General features: G+C 39.9%; 1 long non-coding RNA gene across 1 annotated transcript in view; it reads left to right on the forward strand.

Moving 5' to 3' along the window:
- The window catches only part of LOC139385697 (uncharacterized), a 91359-nt gene that overhangs the window by 46965 nt on the left and 22926 nt on the right, over positions 1 to 21468 (forward strand). Inside the window, exon 2 of the long non-coding RNA XR_011628986.1 lies at positions 12802 to 12853. This is a non-coding gene — a long non-coding RNA (uncharacterized lncRNA). The remainder of the gene's footprint in view (positions 1 to 12801; positions 12854 to 21468) is intronic.

Here is a 21468-nt window from a genome sequence, read left to right on the forward strand (position 1 = left end):
CAGTTTGTGTATGGTGGGAAAGTATGTGAGGGGTACATATGTCTAGAAATAGGATACAAATTGGAATTATTTTCCAACCCCCAATTTACAGAAATGTATTTTTACTTCTGTAGAACGACCCATACAGTACATGGTTGAGTTCACCCACAGCGCTGTCAAGATGGACACTGTTGTCAGCGGGATGTGACAAGCTTCATGTTGTTTGCCTAGACAGCCTGCCATCTCCTTAATGAGGCCCCTAGCTCCCTTATGTAAGGTAAAAATATGTCCGAAAATAACTTGTAAATACCTTAACCCATAACAGTCTAAGCTATTTGATTTAGGATTTTAAGACCCTTGGAACTATACAAAAAAAATACTACTATTAGCCGATACAAACACATTGAATAACAGATTCACTAAATGGAACAACACATAGTCCTCCCAAAAATCAAAAGGAAGTTTGTTCTGAAGTGTCTCTCCTATATCTGAGTGATATAAGAAAGATTAGGGAATTTGGCACATAAGTGTCCATATACTCTATACTTCCATAGATTTTTTTCAATTGGTACTGGGGGACCTTCAGAAGAGTCTTTTGAGGCCTGTGGGCGTCTTAGAGCAAAACAACTGACATGTATGTGTTCGTGAGAGTCTCACCTTATTATACTAGTGTGTAGCCTAAACTGTTGGGACACTACAGACAGAAGTTAAACCAACTTCAGACGAGTCCCAAGACACTTGTAGGGGTCATAGAGTGAAATGGGGGACACCATCGTGTTTCTTCAGAGTCTAATAGTTTATAGGCTAAACCATTTGGATGTTACATACGATTTTGTGAAAACACAGATTTTGGGGATTTCTCATGGTCTGACGCTCTAACTCTGTCACCTTTCATCGCAGATGCGTTAGTGCGGCACAGCCGGATGCAGTGAATTGAAACTGACAGATTATTATGGGAATTTTTGTATTATGCTAATTTGATTTCCGCTGGGGTGTGGCAGGGGCGTGGCCAGATTGTTTTGGGGGGATAGGCCTAGAAAAAGTTGGATAGGCATTTTTTCTACTTATGTATTACATTTATTTTGTGATGTTCACCGTATATTATTTTGTAATACAATCATTTTATACTAGTGCATAGTACTTAGAGCAACCTAGTTACATATATAAATAATTACCTATCCCAGCATATTAAAATATGACAGTAACTTTAGACCAGTTGCCAACTTGCCAACAACATAAAACTCATCTTCAGGCGCACTTAATCTCGATGGGCAAACAAGCCTATATTTGATGTTACAGTTTATACCACGACGGGCAGTAGTACTATAAAATGGTACCTTTAGTAGACGTATCATAAGGCGTGACCTACATCACAAGGCGCAGACGGCGAGGCTTTAAGTTGAATATGGTGATGATTTCATCATAATCCAATTTATCTGTCAGTTCACGCTCAAAAGACAGCAAACTGAAGTGGTTCAGCCGGGCGATTGTCATTGATGTGCGAAGACGATTTTTTATCCTAGTTGTTGTTGAGAAAAGTCTCTCCACACTGCATTATGTCATTGGAAGTGTGACAATGATCCTTAACAGAGAGTTTATATTAGGGAAAATATCATCAGGGCAGCTGTCAAGAACACTCATTATGGAGGAAACGTCACTCTTTCCCATGTTAATTTTGCGACTCAACTGTTGAATGAAAACAGTGGATTCAGAATCCTCAATTGATATTGCATAATGATCGCATGTGGTCTTCAGCTGCTCTTTAAGGCCGCAGGTTTGTGATTCTTTGGAAAAGGAGGCTGCCGCTTGCATGATCCCATATGTGTCTTCTTGAAATCTTGAGTTTAACTCAGTAATCTGTCTGTATAGAATATTGTTCCAAAGTTGCCTCAGGTCACTGTCACTCTTGATGCTGGATGTTTTCCCTAATGAAGTTGTGACTACACTGGCGGCCAATTATACAGGCAGTTTTCGCTGCCATGATGCACTCACATCCCAATATCTAATATCATGCTTAATCTTCATTTCTTCATTTAGCTTGAGAACTTAACCAAAGTCTCCTCTATCTCTGAACGTAGAAAAGCTGCTTTTGAGGATTTCAATTAAACCAATACAGTCCGTCAATCCCTTCGTAGCAAAATCACTAGTGTCAAACAATTTACTAAACGTGACTAACAGGAAAAAAAACTTAATGTTCTGGATTTGTTATAAGAGGGCATTGGCTTCTAATTTGGTTTGTCCACAAGCCTCTGAGAAATCTGCAAGAACCTCTAAAATGACATCTAGCAGTAACAGCACTTTACTCACAGACCCTGATTTTGAACTCAACTCAACCCTTTCTGTACTTCTATGAATCCAGCATGTCTGTGGGATCCACTCATATATGTGTGTAGCTGGTTTACTTTGTCAAAAAAAGTATTGATATATCCTGACACTTTTGTCGCGGTTTACAGAACCAAATTCAATCGGTGGGTGTTGCAATGCATATATACCGCTTGCTTAAATCTTTGCTTTTGTAGGATGCACACAGTAATAAGTTCTCGTTTAGATTGTTCTTTATATTAATCTGCTAGTATGGCAAAATAAGTGGAAGGCGCAGAATGAGCTTCATCTTTTATCCTCCACAGTAACAATGATGCTGCACACTTCAGCAACTCGTTCTGAATTTCGTGGCTCATAAGCGTGGCATTGCGAGGTAGCTCATTAATTAAGGATCGGTGTCCCGTCAATGGGACAGTTGTAAATCATGCGGCGCCTTCTGTCACCATCGCAGATTTTAGAGAAACAACAAATGTCGGTACATACTGTATAGTGTCTTATATCGACTGAAAGCTTAATTTCTTGTTAATATAACTGCACTGTCCAATTTACAGTAGCTATTACTGTGAACAAATGCCATGCCATTGTTTGAGGAGAGCTCTTAACAACAAAACACTTTTTTCACCACGATAGGTTAGATAAATTCACGTCTGAAGGTGAAATGTGTACTTACATTCTGAAATCCTGCTCTGATTTAACATTCAAAGGGTCCCAGAAATAACATGAAGTGTCGTTTTGTTAGATAAAATACATTTTCATATCCTAAAAAGGTCCATATAGCATGCACGATCGATTTTGTATTTCCACTCTTTCAATTTGCAAAGAAAGGAATCTGTGAAAATCTCACCCTAAACGTTGTTTCAACCAGTCAAATCACATTCGTATATATTCCTCAGAGATCCTATAAGGTAACAAGACTTCACTATTTCATTAGGGGTGTAGTATATCCTATAGGACACCATATTTGTTCAGAGAGCGCCTTCATAGCACACCGATGACGCGGGCGGCCATCACTTGAATGACTGTATCTTTGTCAAATAAGCACCAATCAGGGTCAAACAAAGCTAGCCAATGAGCTGGGATTTACGGGAGTATCCGGAAACCATGTATACTTCGTTAAATGTAGCTTCTAACCTTGTACGACAACATGCCTTTTCATTTTGGACAAACATTATAAGGAAATTCAGAGTTATGAAGTTATGAAAAGTGGTTGTTTTGCAAATGTTGAACTTATAATATGGCTAGTAATACTTGGAAAGCTAAATCAATGGCCAAGTATACTGATTTGACGATATTCTTGCAGAAAAATGCAATATGAATGCGAATGTCTGGGGACTTTACACTAAAAGTCTTGTAGTTCAGTCATACTTCGAGTTATCCATCTTTCTCTTGCATTTCAAAGATGGTGGTAGAAAAAGACTAGTTGTTTTTTTCTTTGTATTTTCTTCTACCAGATCTATTGTGATATATTCTCCTACATTTCCACAAACTTCAGTGTTTCCTTTCAAATGGTACCAAGAATATGCATATCCTTGCTTCGGGGACTGAGCTACAGGCAGTTAGATTTGGGTATGTAATTTAGGCGAAAATTGGAGAAAAAAAAAGAGGGCTATCCCTAAGAAGTTTTAAGCCTGTTTTGTATTTCTGAGTCATACTTTGAGATGAAATTGAAGATTTCTAAAAAGTTACCTTTGTTGATTGCCTCTTCGGTTTCTCTATGCCCTCTGAGTGGAATATCCTGCTTTGCACACATGTGCACAGTTTCTTTCTGTAAAATTCATGTTTGCATCACCATGTATTTGGTTCAACACAGTCCCATGACTTCTAGGCCCATAGGTCACCTTGTAGGATTCACATTTTGCAAGAGCACTAGCATGTAATTAGCTATTCTCGTGTTTTGCAGCAAGCATTTCTTGTGAGTTTCCAGTTTTTATATCCATCTCATATAAATCTGAATTCGTCATTTGCCCCAGAAATGTGTATATAAAACTTACAATAAATTGCATCTTTTGCTTTACTATACTCAATCCACATGAACTCGTCATACCACCTTGATGAGAAGCAGAGTAATTTGCCATTGTTCATACTTGAAGGGAACTGCTAGCTTTGGTTGACAGGCTGGTTCATCAACGGCAGACAAATCTGTCGGGTGACCTACTGCAGGTTCACCCCCGCCTGCAGCATCAAGAACGAGAGGAGACGGTGGGGTAGGCAAGCATGCCTGGCTCAATGTGGCATTGGTGGTTGTGATGGCGATTGCGGATGTTTCTATCCTAGCGCCACCTGTTAATGTCTCATTCTGGAAGCTATCGGTAGATTGATCCAAACTATTTTCTGGCACACACTCCTTTTCCTCTAGATGTATTTTTTATTTTTTTTTAAACCTAGCGATCGACATTTGGTTTGCCATTGCTAGAACTACTAAATGACCTTAGCTGGTGAGGCAATTCGAGTAAGCTAGCGTGGTAGAGCTTGCTAGCTTATGCACTACAAAGTTTAGTCATGTGACGTTGTTCAAGTAAACCACCGTATGATTTTAAAAAAATGTAACCAATAGTCGGAAGCCAACTTGATTACCACAGACTATTTCTTTGTTACATTATATTAAAATGACCTATAGAAAATAAATCTCACATGCATTTCTTTTAAAAATGTAATAAAATAAATAAAAATAAAAATGTGTATTGAATAATTTCTGGAACTTTTTTGGGGGTAGGCTACACCGCTGGGGTGTGGACATCGACCTTAGGGGGTTAATATATAAATAAATAAAGTAAGGGATTTATTTGTATACAGTTTGTATTGAGAATGTAGGAGAAACCAACCTACGGACAAGAAATAATGATGTTGAGAGAAATGTCAACCAGGAATGTAATCTACCTTGGATGAAAAATAGATTCCTGCCAATGCTCGTGTCTCAGATCCCAGTCTACATGTGAGATGTCATGTAAAGTGGGCCTCATTGAACTGTGGATCAGATCTGGCCTGGTGACAAGCCAGGGGCCTGGGTAGATGCTACACCTCTCTTGCTGTCTGGTTTATCAATCTCTGACAGCCCACAGCTCTCTGATGGCTCCTGCCGTCACAGGAGCATGCATCATACACTTGTCAAACCACCTCTCCCTTCCCTCCACCCCCGTTCCTCTGTACCAGTCAGCCAGCAACACAGTCTCACCACACCGTTTTCATTATGGTGACAAATCCTGCTTAATCTGGCATCCATCTGTGAGGCACGGGGCTTCGTGTTGAGTGACTCAAGTCCCTCATCATCTGCGTTTCACAGATGGATCTCCATGCATGCAGGGTCTCCAGGGGGCTGTCTGGTGGCCTGGTGGCCTGGTTCCTGGCCTGGGCAGGGTGGAGGACAGAGCCACATGGCCTGAGCCCCAGGGCCAGAAAGGCCATCTCCTCCATAATAGAGTGAGGTTAATGAGCGGGGCTCACACTCAGCTTAGTCCATTAACCTGGGAGCTCACCCCACACAGCTCCATTTCTGCATGGCTAGCTGAATTTCCATTACTGATCCATTCTCTGTGTATGCATATCCCCTTTCTTCTTCCCTTTCCCACCATAGTTCTTCCCTGTTCATATGATGGGATTAACTAGACTGACTCCAATCCAAGACCCGGCTTTGAACTCAATGTGCTGTCTTGTTTCACTGTTTATTCCCATAAGGGATAAAGCTGGCGTGGTTACAGTACATAGTTAGCACAGTCTCTCATCCAAATGGATATGATGACAAAATAATGACAAATAATGCTGTAGCCCTTTCATTAGTTTTCTATCCCACCCTAATTAAGCTGCCTCAGTTAATGCTCCCGAGTGGCGCAGCGGTCTAAGGCACTGCATCTCAGTGCTAGAGGTGTCACTACAGACACCCTGGTTTGAATCCAGGCTGTATCACAACCATCTGTGATTGGGGTTCCCATAAGGAGGTGCACAATTGGCCCAGTGTCTTCTGGGTTTGGCTGGTGTAGGCCGCCATTGTAAATAAGAATTTGTTCTTAACTGACCTGGCTAGCTAAGTAAAGGTTAAATAAAAAAATGCCTTAGGATACTGATAGAGCATGTACTATATATGCTGGGCTGAAAAGTGTACATTGCGCACAGTATGGAGGATAGCTCAAATTAGGGACCTCACACATATTAACCTGACAGTACAACTGTGCCAAGGATTCTGGGCAAGGGTGTTTACTTCAACGACACGGTTCACCATTTTTGTAATGAATATAGCGTAATCAATTTTCTACACTCGGCTACTGTAGATACCAGTTAGTCTTGCAGATAGCGGTGCTATCCCACAATAATATTTGATGCAAAGCCATTAAGATGGCTTATTGTCAAGCTTGTTTTCCCCCTCATAATCGAATCAACCTGGAACAATTGACCTTGACAGACCAGAAATCCTTTCACAGCTCTCTCTAGCTCATTCCCATGGTGCAACGGGACATTACAAAGCTGTTTCATTATTGGCTTTCTCATTGCTCCCAGGGCCATTAACAATCAACAATCCCTTTTTCTCTCAATATTGTTGCTGATCTGCTCTTTATGGTCAAAAACAGGATAATTGAAGGCCGTATAGCACAGATATCTCACTGTAATAAAGTACATAACACACCGTATGGGTGTTGGTGTTAATCACTAATGGGAATGCAATGGGCTGTATCTAACCACGCTTGCCCTCATTTATTTCAAAATGCCGAACGGTTCATCACTTCAACAGACAAAAATAGATTTTTTTCAGACTCGGGGCACAAGATCCAGGCCTTAAGACATTGATAGATACATTGACAGTCTCATGTTATGGCTGTGAAAGAGAGAGGGGAAAATGCAGGTAGAGTGCTGCTGCAGAAATTGCAGAGAGAGGTGGTTCCAAGGACGGATAACAACTCTCCTGTGTACTGTACCTAATCATCTGCAATGCTTCATTGGACAACAGCTGTATCACATAGAAATAAGACTATAAGTAATATGTTGACCTGAGTTATTAAGCTGAGTCATGGTCTTCATCTTTGGAACTGTAGGCAGGAGTGTATGTTGGCCATATGAAGAGCATAAAACCCCTCAAGTAGGTCAAATTATGATTCACCATAATGTCTTTATCTTGTTTCCATGGAAATGTGTGAAGGATGTTAGCTTTGCCTGGTGTGTCTAGTATTAATTGAAGAGGGACGTAGTCAACGTGACTGGTTTAATAACTCTGCGCACTGTACCCAGATTATCTCTGTAGTGTTTCTGTCCTTCAAAAATACCAAAACATCTTCATGGATAGAACATAGATCTTTGTGAGTAGGTAACAAAATATGAAATTCTTTCTATGTGCAGTATGAAAGAGAAACTATATCTTACTGGATATATGCCCTTTCTCTACTGTAAGACAGCTGTGCGAAGGCATTGGGTCGCATCAAATGTTGAAGCCAACACAAGAGCTGATCCCAAAGAGGACTTAAGGATTACGGAACACTACTGAATGTATTAAATGTAAAACCACCTGAAGCCCTCCCATAACTCACGGCTACTGTTGATGACAACATTCTTACACACATCCCCCTCGATGACTTCCAGCTCAGCTCTTATCGGTCATAGTCACCTTAAATCTCCTCCATGTTTCACAGCACATCATTGTTGACATGTGGAAAGATTCCCCAGTGACATAAAAGTGCTTGGGCGTCCACGGCCACGTAATTCTGATTCCCAGGAATAGAGAGAGCTGTTTTAAGGATGTTAAGCATTAAATAGTTATCTTTTTTTCATGGGATTATCTGAGCGGGAGGAGTTAGTATTCAGACAGAGCTAACTGGCACTGTGAGATCTGTTCCTATCCAAGTGGAACACATCTCTAGGCATGCAAAATATGCAGGCTTAAGTCACATAATCCCTTTCAATATCAGTTAGAATGTCAATACACTGACATGAGTGGACAAGATGTCTGAGCAGGCTTACTGTTAAAGGACTGGCACTACATAACATCATTGTATTGTCATTATTTGTACAGGTTACTATTGCTAGATAGTGCAGTTATGTAAATGCTCTGGTGACTGTACACTGAGTCATTGTGACAACAACCCACATTTAAAACGAAGTTGAATGCAGTTGCTCACCGATGGCATTTGGTAAAGAGAATTTTCTTGCCCTTTTCTTATATTTCCCCCGTACACACAGACATTGTTTGTGCAAGGCCTGCAGATATCGAGGCAAATAATTGGATATACAACTCTCAGACCCAAGTGCATCTCAGAGGCTAAACAAACAATTGTGCTCTTTCCACATCTGGGTCTTGCTTCAAATGAGGCCATCACTGGAGAATCCTGTGGTATTTCTATCACAGAGTCTTGGGTGGCATAGCACTATCAACATGACTGAGCAAGGCTGTCTGAGCCCAGCTAACTATGACAGTTCTGGAAAGCTGAGGGAAGTATTTGATTTTACTTCTTTGAAGTAAATGGGTTTACCCAAGCGTTCAGTTTACACTTTAGTGTATGAATTAGCTATTACATACCAAATGTTTTCTATTCCATTTTCTTCATGCAGAAGATGCAAATGTATATGAAATCATACAAAGGAAAATAAACTAAAGTTGAGTTTGACAGAATAATTCATAGTGTAAAGAGAGAAACCAAACCCATGTACATGATTTGTTTCTGTGTTGTTTACCCAACAACATCAGTGTGGGGATTTTTTAAACTGAGCATTTCTCTAAAGCTTTTTGCCTGACTGCAATCTGTAAAATACCCTGCTCCTTCTAGGTTAATCCTGAGAGTTGTGAGGCTTGAGGTCATAGAACCAACATTGTGATGATGAGTATGACCCCGACCCAGATATGAGGTCCTTCATGCCTTCAAAGTCCTCACCCAGGCACTTCAACACAATCAATACAGCCCTCCCAGGGTTGGCTGGCAGCACCAGACCAGAATCCATTATGCTCTCACGCAATTGTTAACCTTTGCATTAAGGAGTAACATTAACTTTGTTATGACATGGATATCATCTGGTACATTACAGTAAGGAGGGAAAGACAGAGAGGGAGAGTAATACAGAGAGGGAGAGTAATACACAGAGAGAGAGGGAGAGGGAGAGAGAGCGAGAGGGAGAGAGCGAGAGAGCGAGAGAGAGAGAGAGAGAGAGAGAGAGAGACTATCATGCTGGGAGTAGGCCTACAGAAGTGGATAGTAGCCAGAAGTGTTGTGTTAAAAGAATCCATCCATCCTACATGGACACCCTCTTCTCATACCTACTGATTATTTATGTGGAGTCTGTTAAAGTGCTGAGCATGGCTGAGCGTATAAATTGGACCGTGATCATCATCAGAATCACAGGCTCACATGGGAAGCAAATGGGAGGGAGAGGAGGGGAGAGAGCCTATTTCCAGAGCGTCAGATCATCAGCTCATCAACAACTGCGGAAAACTTTGATCTCCCTCTCTCACACATATGTGGTTTGCATGTAGGCCTAGGATCTAGCCCCAGCAACCTCTGTGTCTACTGGTGCACAACGTTGTGAAATAATTATTATTCATATGAGCTGACTGAGTGCCTCATCTAATTCCATATTTGACTTGGTTCACTGACTGATGTATATGTGGGAGATGATTTGGGTCAAGTCTGACTTGCAAATACATTGAATTTGTTAGGCAACTTTTTCTAAATAGCCGCATAATCTGAAAAATTATTGGAGCATACCTGATTTGATCATATTCTTCAAGGCAATATTTGTTATTGTTCAGTGGTACTAACTAGGATCATCATTCTCTTAACAATGCATTGACTCTCTAATAACACTCTGATGAGGAATCAAAAGGGATAATTTAATCAAATTCCATGGTAGAGGGTAACTCTACTTTGTAATTCTAAAGAGTCTGAACTCATGCAAATTTGAGTTGTTCTCTCTGGTGTCCGATCTCAGTGGATGCTCTACGTTGCCGTCTTTCTCTGGAGGTCATATTGGCCACCCCTGAAGGTATGGACCTGGTCAGAGTGCCAACTGTGGAGAGGCCTGCTAGGAGAGCCATATGTTATCAGTTAAATCACAGTCAATGGAGGCTGTTACTGCCAAAGTCCTGACTGGTATCTAATGAAAACCATGTCATGCTCCACTGCCTCTCTTTTTAAACCAGTGATGTGAAGGAAATAGGAAACGACAGAGGTAATACTGCATTCAAACCTCACAGTTTAGCATGCAGCGCATTAAATAAAAATTGGGCAGTATATGGCCGCCTCTCCATTTTCAGTTTATGAAAATGAATACTTCACAGTCCATAACGATCCACATCAAGGGAGAGAGGAGGTGTATACAATCAGTAGTTTCTGTATTATTATCAATAGGCTGGTCTGGACTCGTCCCATCCTTCCCTATCTTACTGGTTCAGGCCAGGGCATCACAGGCCAAGATCAAATATGTTATTTTCATTACAGAAGGATATAAGTTGGAGGTGTGGGCCCTGGCCTCTTAATGTTTGTGTTAGCCTTGTGGCAAGTGAGGTTGACTGACTCATAGAGGAGATACTGTATATCCTGTTTGCCCAGGTTTTCACACAGGGGTTTGAGAAATGTACTGTATACTGTAACACGTTGTCTCTCTTCAGTAAACATTCTCAAAGGTGTTTGGACAAGGATGTGATCACTTCAGTTTTTACAATATGGGGAAAGGGGACCTCAAAATGGAGGAAGAAAGGAACTTGAAATATCTTTATTGGGATACAGTCAGTTTAATTGTATATTCTAATACAGTACCTGCAATTACCAAAGAGGAATGTCCTCCGCAACGTCCATTTCCTTCAATAATTGGACAAAGAGCAAAGCTTTTACAAAGCATCCGATTTAATAGCACTATATTCTGAGTCCTTGGCGCGGCACCAAACAAAGCTACATATCTGTCTGCCTGAGGGACTGCATTAGTTGCATATGATGGCAGAGGACCCAGACTGGGCACATCTGTAGGAGGGGGAAACAGAACACCATCCTGACACAGCTATGATTTACTTATCTAATGAATCACCAGCCTTCTATGCCAGCACCTGAAATTACATCATTTTGAAGTGCTGCATGAGTCTGAACACATCTGATGTTTTCAACCATACCATTTATACTCTTAAAGATGCAAAGAAAATCAATAGATTCCTTAACTGATGGATGGCTCAGGGAACATTAGCAGTGGTTTGACATTTCTGTGAAGTGTGGCATGCATGCATGAAATTGTACTTCACACCCCTGTCCTAGGTCAGGGTAATGCTAGCCAATCGGCATCTATAAAATGTTCCTTTTCCAACAAAGGAACTGCCAAATCATGCTGTATTTGGACAAATCCGCCAAATGTTAGCTTACATGCTGATTTTATGTAATGGAATTACACACATATACTGTCAAGAACTAAATCAATATGAAATGGAAATTAATGTCATCCCAAAATAAAACCGAACCCCTAAAAAGTGCAAAAAGGTTGTTTTTAGTCTGAAAAGTTCAGTTTAGAAAAAGAGAGGAGATTGTGCCCTTGCATAGATACAAGGGTTTTTGGAAGCACAGTCGAAGGGCCACATCAATGTCACTAGTCATACTGAGTGATTAACGCAGTATGCTTAGAGTTTGTCAGTCAGAGGTTTGCTGTATAAGCCTGTCTGCATTGGACACAGAATATGTATTATTATGGCAGGTACCAATAAGGGACCACAGTGGAGATCATAATCAAGATGGCTGCTGCGGCAATTACATTTGACAGAGGAGAATTGGAGCAATGCCTTTGTTATCACTATCTCTGTAAAAGCAGATAGGTAAAATAGTCTTCCTTTCGTTATCTCACAAACCTTCAATTAACGATCATTGAGAGGTGCCTTGATCCATCTCAGCCAGCTTGGTGGGGAGGGAGAAAGGAGATGAGTGAAATTTGATTCCTCTTCCTCTTGATAGATTGACCGTGCATATCTTAAAAGGTTAAACATGGGTGTTTACAGAGACTAAATTGTTACTTTAAGAGCAGTCTGAGGTGTTTAACAACATAAATGATTGCTATTTTTTTTACTACACACTGTAGATCTATCACTTTGGTTATTCAGCAGTTATGTATTGTCATGTTGTAGTTCCTCAGAGATTCACTGTACAGACTGTTCTGTACAGATGGTTAATTATCGAATTGGAAAGAGAGACACCAAGGCTAGCTCTTGGTGGCCATGTATTATTATTCAGAAGCACTTCTTTGTATCGCTGAAAGTTGGTAAGTAACATCACTCAAGTGGAATAACATTTTTAAAACAAGAACAAATAGGCTTGTGAAAATATAGTGTTTTAGTTCCTGCACATTTATACTATTTTATTTGAAAAAGAGCACTGTATAACTGTTTTACAGCAACACGAATGTCAAATCATTTTGTGCTGAGCCCTGTTTGATGGCATTAAAGATTGAACTATAAATTGAACCCTGTTTATGATTGTGACAGCAATACAAGTGGCGGGGTGTTCTCCAAATGTTATTTGTGCCAGCACATTAAAGTGTGACTGTTTGTTTTCTCTGCAGCCTGCTTTGAAGTCATCATTGAGAGAGGCAATTGAGAAGACTACAAATACTGGTGAGTGCCACCTTTAAAAATTGAAGCCAATTTATTTACATACTGTATGCAGTTCAGGCTAACCTGGGGGGAAGGGGCGAGACATTGCATTGAGAATGAAGACATACGAAAGAAAACAGGATAATAATAACTAAAGAAAACAGGATAATGGAATGTCCTTATTCCCACTAACGGTTTATAAAAGCTATTCAAATAATATATTTCTTTAACAGATACACTAGTATCTGTACTCACGCACACACATACACACACACAGAAGGAGAGAGCTACACAACTCTGTTCCGTACAGCAACGTTCCCTTCCCGTTTCAGTGTAGCTATTTCACCACGACTGTTTTTTTTTATCCTTTCACATAGGCAGGGTTGGGCTTGCGCCATGGCCGTTGCCTCCCAGTCGGCTCCATTATCAGAGCTGCTGCCTCGCCACCCTGCAGCAAACCCAGCATCCTCTGCTCCTGCAGATTTAATTTCTTATCTCAATAGGGAAAACAGCCCCTCTGATGCCCTGGGCTGCTGTGAATATGGCTCCAGAATACATACAATAGATGGTTCTGATGAACTTATGAACAGAAGAAAGCACTGATATTCCTCTCAGGAATTTACAGTTGGTAATAGATATTCAGGGGGATTTGCTATATAGATAATTATAACTGGGATAGGGCAAGGGGGAACCTCTCTCCAGCATTAATCCAGTCCCAGAACAGCTGAGAGCAATGTTTTATAAGGGTCTGCCATCCATGACATATCAGTAATATGTTGCTCTTGTGTACTCTGTGTTCTAAGACAGCCAGGCTTTAGGTTATTGATTGCAGGTAGATGAAGAAGAGACAGGCAATCATTTCAAAAGAGGATTAGTGATGAGCTCCTCACCCACAATGCTCTCTGAGTTACATTTCCTGCTTCTTTAAAGTGTGTCCATGACACCCAGTGGGGAATTTAGCATTTCAATCTTGGTGGGGCAAACTCAAAAAAATATGTTTAGATGCATGCCAGAAAAGCCACTACACAACACAGCACTAAACAATACATTAAAATGCATAATGGTGACAAACGGTGCCCACAAACTGTTAAAAAATCCTTCTTGACGGGCACATCTAATGTAACTACAGTGCCTTGCGAAAGTATTCGGCCCCCTTGAACTTTGCGACCTTTTGCCACATTTCAGGCTTCAAACATAAAGATATTAAACTGTATTTTTTTGTGAAGAATCAACAACAAGTGGGACACAATCATGAAGTAAAACGACATTTATTGGATATTTCAAACTTTTTTAACAAATCAAAAACTGAAAAATTGGGCGTGCAAAATTATTCAGCCCCCTTAAGTTAATACTTTGTAGCACCACCTTTTGCTGCGATTACAGCTGTAAGTCGCTTGGGGTATGTCTCTATCAGTTTTGCACATCGAGAGACTGACATTTTTTCCCATTCCTCCTTGCAAAACAGCTCGAGCTCAGTGAGGTTGAATGGAGAGCATTTGTGAACAGCAGTTTTCAGTTCTTTCCACAGATTCTCGATTGGATTCAGGTCTGGACTTTGACTTGGCCATTCTAACACCTGGATATGTTTATTTTTGAACCATTCCATTGTAGATTTTGCTTTATGTTTTGGATCATTGTCTTGTTGGAAGACAAATCTCCGTCCCAGTCTCAGGTCTTTTGCAGACTCCATCAGGTTTTCTTCCAGAATGGTCCTGTATTTGGCTCCATCCATCTTCCCATCAATTTGAACCATCTTCCCTGTCCCTGCTGAAGAAAAGCAGGCCCAAACCATGATGCTGCCACCACCATGTTTGACAGTGGGGATGGTGTGTTCAGCTGTGTTGCTTTTACGCCAAACATAACGTTTTGCATTGTTGCCAAAAAGTTCAATTTTGGTTTCATCTGACCAGAGCACCTTCTTCCACATGTTTGGTGTGTCTCCCAGGTGGCTTGTGGCAAACTTTAAACGACACTTTTTATGGATATCTTTAAGAAATGGCTTTCTTCTTGCCACTCTTCCATAAAGGCCAGATTTGTGCAATATACGACTGATTGTTGTCCTATGGACAGAGTCTCCCACCTCAGCTGTAGATCTCTGCAGTTCATCCAGAGTGATCATGGGCCTCTTGGCTGCATCTCTGATCAGTCTTCTCCTTGTATGAGCTGAAAGTTTAGAGGGACGGCCAGGTTTTGGTAGATTTGCAGTGGTCTGATACTCCTTCCATTTCAATATTATCGCTTGCACAGTGCTCCTTGGGATGTTTAAAGCTTGGGAAATCTTTTTGTATCCAAATCCGGCTTTAAACTTCTTCACAACAGTATCTCGGACCTGCCTGGTGTGTTCCTTGTTCTTCATGACGGACCTCTGAGACTATCACAGTGCAGGTGCATTTATACGGAGACTTGATTACACACAGGTGGATTGTATTTATTATCATTAGTCATTTAGGTCTACATTGGATCATTCAGAGATCCTCACTGAACTTCTGGAGAGAGTTTGCTGCACTGTAAGTAAAGGGGCTGAATAATTTTGCACGCCCAATTTTTCAGTTTTTGATTTGTTAAAAAAGTTTGAAATATCCAATAAATGTCGTTCCACTTCATGATTGTGTCCCACTTGTTGTTGATTCTTCACAAAAAAATACAGTTTTATATCTTTATGTTTGAAGCCTGAAATGTGGCAAAAGGTCGCAAAGTTCAAGGGGGCCGAATACTTTCGCAAGGCACTGTATATGGCAGCACCCAAGGGGCTTGAATTTTCTAGCTCTATCCGTAAATTTTGCGGTGATGTAGTTTTCCCATGAGTGACAGAACACTGAGCCAATCACGGTGCAACTAGAAAACCTTACCAACCCCTACGCTCCGGATTTTCCGCTGGCTGCCCCACCACAACAGAAAGCACTGAGCTAGGCTAAAACACTTGCATTTTGGAGCTGCCTTACTCAAGAAAGGAAAAAAAGAGACCACGTTTGTTTGCGGCTTTATTAACTCAATGATTTATTTATTTTGTTTGCAAACTGAAATGTGACACGTATTAATTCCAAAATAACATGCAAAGCATGAAACAACTAAACAACTAAACTGGTGGATTTGCCCACCTGCCCTGAATGACGGGTTGCCACTGATGTCACCTTAAAAATCAAATATGTGAGGGAAGACTGTTTTACTACTTACAAGACAAATGTATTTACAAATGCTTTGGTGGGATAAAATATGCAAGCTTCATACTGAGACTAGATTTGCGAAATTGTTTCTATGTTTGCAAGATGCTGTACACTTTTGTCCACAGAGGCCTGAGTCTTTTAGCTGAGCCTAAGTGTTAAACTTTTCCTCTGTTTTTTGCTGCTTTTGCTCACAGCTTCATCAATGTCATGCAGAGCCATAGGAAAAGTAATTGTCTGTCAACACTTCTAGGCCTTAAAACAAAAGTCATTATGAGAGCGGAAAGTATTATGCCCTGATATGCCTTCGGTAAATGAGTTTCCCAATGTAGCCTACTGTATGGGCACCAGTTGTAGTCTATTTTATTTTAGAATGCGAAAGCTTAGAGTAGCTTCATATCGCTGGCAATTTCTTCATAATTCTTAAGCATGTGGCCTAACCTCCTCAAGAATAATTTATAGAAATAATTTAAGTTAAAGGGGCAATCAGCAGTTGCTACACCCATTTCTGGACTTAATATAAATGGCTCATGAGCTTTGTTTAATTGTCATACCCCATCAGAACTCAAGATATAAGCTGGTTTTACTCTAATGTTTGTAAACAAAGTAAATGTAAACAAACACTATATAGCCTCAAAACATGCTTAAAGCTATACTTTTTATATCACGGATGGTCTATGAATTTGAGAGTGGTTCCATTTCTCCAGCCCTATCCCTCAGCTTTTTACCGAAGCAAGGGTGGGGAGGATACTATGTTATTGTTTCTACTGTTGAGTTAAATTCCTATGTTTGTTATGTAGATATTTTCTGTGAATCTGTACTGTAAAAGCTTTCCAGATCTTTACAAGAAGAACAAAGACAGACTGTACAACACATCTTAATAAGCCAGGCCACACTATATATTAGATTTGCCAAGGTTAGGGCTTTGAATTCTGCTCATGGACTAACACATACCTTCCTTCTGGGTTGGCAGAAGTTGCACTTTACATATAATTACTTCAAATCCCGAAATGAACCTATGATATCAAATTGTTACATAACACTCAGTTGTATTACAGAAGACATTATTTTACAATAAAAATGCATACCTCCGATGGTGCATTTGCTTAGTGGTGTTGAGGTAAGTTTGTCAGTTCCTAACGATTACACTAATTAGGCACAGAGGACAATTGCTTTCCCTGCTGATACCTTCAGAGATTGACAGAACAATTAACAGACTGACAGTGAAACCAACCTTAACATGCTGCGGGTGATACTAAGGACAGTGACATTATGTTGTTGACAAGATAAGGAACTTGGGAAACAATTCAGACACAAAACAAATGTGTTTAATTTAAAAGTTTTTTTGGTAATGTTTATGCACTTGACCAGTCTAGACTGGAAGGTCCCAGTTTTAAATTGAGCTGAAATGACATAAAATACTTTGAGAAACTGCACAAGCTGGTTTATATGTACCGGTAAGTGAGATTACATCATTTCTTCCTATGAAATAGCCGTAGCCTGTTCTATTCATGGAAAATAGCCTAGAAATACATATTGTTGAAGATTTGTGAGTTTTGCACCATATTAAAGGGGGCAATATCGACCCTAGTCTTCTCAGAAATTGGGATTTTGGCTGCAGTTGACATCAACTTCATCATCTGAAAACTTAGAATGTGGTTTAGCCCCCAGACACTTGTTATTTAAAGCCTGCACAGCTGATTTCAATATTCCATAGGAACAGAGAAAGTGAATGTCAGCTCATTTTAGAGTATGCTTATTTTATCCTGATTTAAGTAGAAAATGAATACCTCACTCCATCCCATAATACTCTCACAGAACCTGCACAACAAAGAGTAATGAAACAAACAGTGTACCAGACCTGATCTATATTAAATTAATATGTAGAAACCGCTGGTGGTTTTTCAATGAGCAGCAAATTGACAAATAAATGGGTGAAAATGGTACCATATGCCAGCTAGTAATGCTCTGTGAAGCAGGGGTGAACTCTGGGGTATTTTTTCATTGAATTAGCTTTTAGAAAGTGACAACCCGGAGCTTCTGGTGTGTGATTTTATTAAGATAAGCAGGAAAGTAGATAAGCCGGTCATTTAAAAAGAGATTACCTTATCCTCACTTTTTTTGAGAAAGGGATTATGGTTTCTTTTGGTGATGAATTGAGTGTAGGAAATGAGACTGACACCTCTGGTACCCAATTATTAGGTTTTACAGATGACTGTGATGCTATTCTCATTTGCAGCCACACTAAAACCAGTCTTGTTTAAGCACCAACACCCTAGCAGAGGCTGCTAGGCAAAGCTAATAGAATTAATTTTTTGATTCATCTTCTTCTGTAGTCTGGTCGTCATATTTGTTTTGCTCATATATCTCTGCCACTGTGAATCTAGCAGCGTTATGGCGTGCTGTGGGGAATAAGCAATAGCAGCACATGATACAGATAGGTTGGTTCCAGTTATCATGTTGAATTGTGCATATCCCTTGTAGACAGACAACTGTCGGCAGATAGCTCTTATTATGGATTTTCTATGAGCTGCATCCAGAGACAGCCCTTAGACTACTCTTGCATACTGCATGCAGTTTATTGAGAGCAGATTGTATCGTCTTAAATGTAAGGCATGCATTTATATTGATTGCTAGGCAAAATGTCGACCATACAACCAAGGCATTAACATTTGCTAATAACTTATCAACCTCAGGCAACATAATGTAAACATTTGATTTAGTGCCTTCAGAAATGATTCATAGCTATTGGCTTGTTCCACATGTTGTTGTGGTACAGCCTGAATTCAAAATGGATAAAAAAAACACACACACACATGCATACACACATATATATATATATCCACCCATCTACACATAATACCCCATAATGACAAAGTAAAAACATGTTTTTAGAAATGTTTTCAAAAAAAATATCTCATCTATGTAACTATGCACACTCCTGAGTCAATACATGTTAGAATCACCTTTGGCAGCGATTACAGCTGTGAGTCTTTCTGGGTAAATCTCTAAAAGCTTTGCACACCTGGATTTTTTTATTTATTTAACCTTTATTTAATTAGGCAAGTCAGTTAAGAACAAATTCTTATTTACAATGACGGCCTAGGAACAGTGGGTTAACTGCCTGTTCAGGGGCAGACAACAGATTTTTACCTTGTCAGCTCGGGGGATTCAATCTAGCAACCTTTCGGATCATTTATAGACAGCCATTTTCAAGTCTTGCCATAGATTTTAAGTTAAAACTGTAACTAGGCCACTCAGGAACATTCAATGTCGTCTTGGTAAGCAACTCTAGTGTATATTTGGCCTTGTGTTTTATTGTCCTGCTGAAAGGTGAATTTGTCTCCTAATGTCTGTTGGAAAGCAGCCTGAACCAAGTTTTCCTCTAGGACTTTTCCTGTTCTTATCTCTATTCCGTTTGTTTTTAATCAACAACAAAAAACTCCCTAGTCCTTGCGGGTGACCAGCATAGCATGATGCAGCCACCACCATACTTGAAAATATGAAGAGTTGTACTCAGTGATATGTTGTGTTGGACTTGCCACAAACATAACACTTTGTACTTAGGACATCAAGTTAATTTCTTTGCCACATTTTTTGCAGTTTTACTTTAGTGCCTTATTGCAAAAAGGATGCATGTTTTGCAATATTTTATTCAGTACAGGCTTCCTTCTTTTCACTGTCATTGTCACGACTTCCGCCGAAGATGGTGCCTCTCCTTGTTCGGGTGGCATTCGGCGGTCATCGTCACCGGCTTTCTAGCTGCCACCGATCCACATTTCTGTTTCCATTTGTTATGTCTTGATTGTACACACCTGGTTCCCATTACGTTATTATTATTTCCCTATTTAACCCTCTGGTTCTCATTATGTTTTGTGTGTGATTGTTCCTGGTTTTGTGTTAGTCTTTTGTGTTAGAGTTTGTTATCCCTGCGTGGATTTATTGGCTGTAAAGTATGTTAATTTACTCAGTTCTGTGTCCTGCACCTGACTCCGTCCTCACCTCTGCACAACTGACACTTGACAGTCATTTAGGTTAGTATTGTGGAGTAACTAAAATGTTGATCCATCCTCAGTTTTCTCCTATCACAGCCATTCAACTCTAACTGTTTCAAAGTCACCATTGGCCTCATGGTGAAATCGCTGAGCGGTTTCCTTCCTCTCTGGCAACTGAGTTAGGAAGGACGCCTGTATCTTTGTAGTGGCTGGGTGTATTAATACACAATCCAAAGTGTAATTAATAACTTCACCATGCTCAATGTTTTTACATTTTTTATCCATCTACCAATATGTACCCTTCTATGCGAGACACTGCAAAACCTCCCTGGTCTTTGTGGTTGAATCTTTGTTTGAAATTCACTGCTTGACTGAGGGACCTTACAGATAATTGTTTTTGTGAAGTACAGAGATGATGTAGTCATTCAAAAATCATGTTGAACACTATTATTGCACACAGAGTGAGTCCATGCAACTTATGTGACTTGTTAAACAAATTTAGGCTTGCCATCACAAATCAGTTGAATACTTTTACATTTATACATACATTTCAGCTTTTCATTTGTTATTAATTAGTAACATTTCTAAAAACATAATTACACTTTGACATTATGGGGTATTGTGTGGAGGCCAGTGACACAAAATCTAAATTTAATCAATTTCAAATTTAGGCTTCATCGCAACAAAATGTGGAAAAAGTCAAAGGGTGTAAATACTTTCTGGTGGCACTGTAAATGGGTCGTTCCACCAATTAGGTGCCTTTTGAGAAGTGTAACTTGGTCAACAAATACTTTGAATTTCTCAAAATGTTAACATTCTGTCATAAAGATCACATATTCAACTGCATACATTTTTTTTTCCCCATTTAAAAGAAAGAAATGACTATGGTAAATGCACATTAAGTGCCAAATAAAGTAACAGGGTTGGCTGTAACACAGTTGACTATTTCTTCTTAAATCAGCCATAAATCCCAGTGTAACAAGGGGAGTGGAGGCTTGTTGTTTGCATCACAGTGGCAATGGAATGCAAGCTTCTATCCTGTCTATCTATGGTTAACAGGGTTGACAATGGAATGCAAGCTTCTACCCTGTCTATCTATGGTTAACAGGGTTGACAATGGAATGCAAGCTTCTATCCTGTCTATCTATGGTTAACAGGGTTGACAATGGAATGCAAGCTTCTATCCTGTCTATCTATGGTTAACAGGGTTGACAATGGAATGCAAGCTTCTATCCTGTCTATCTATGGTTAACAGGGTTGACAATGGAATGCAAGCTTCACACAAACAATCTTTAAAACATTTCTATCCTGTCTATCTATGGTTAACAGGGTTGACAATGGAATGCAAGCTTCTATCCTGTCTATCTATGGTTAACAGGGTTGACAATGGAATGCAAGCTTCTATCCTGTCTATCTATGGTTAACAGGGTTGACAATGGAATGCAAGCTTCACACAAACAATCTTTAAAACATTTCTATC

Source organism: Oncorhynchus clarkii, chromosome 27, assembly GCF_045791955.1.
Source record: "Oncorhynchus clarkii lewisi isolate Uvic-CL-2024 chromosome 27, UVic_Ocla_1.0, whole genome shotgun sequence".
Lineage (NCBI taxonomy): Eukaryota > Metazoa > Chordata > Actinopteri > Salmoniformes > Salmonidae > Oncorhynchus > Oncorhynchus clarkii.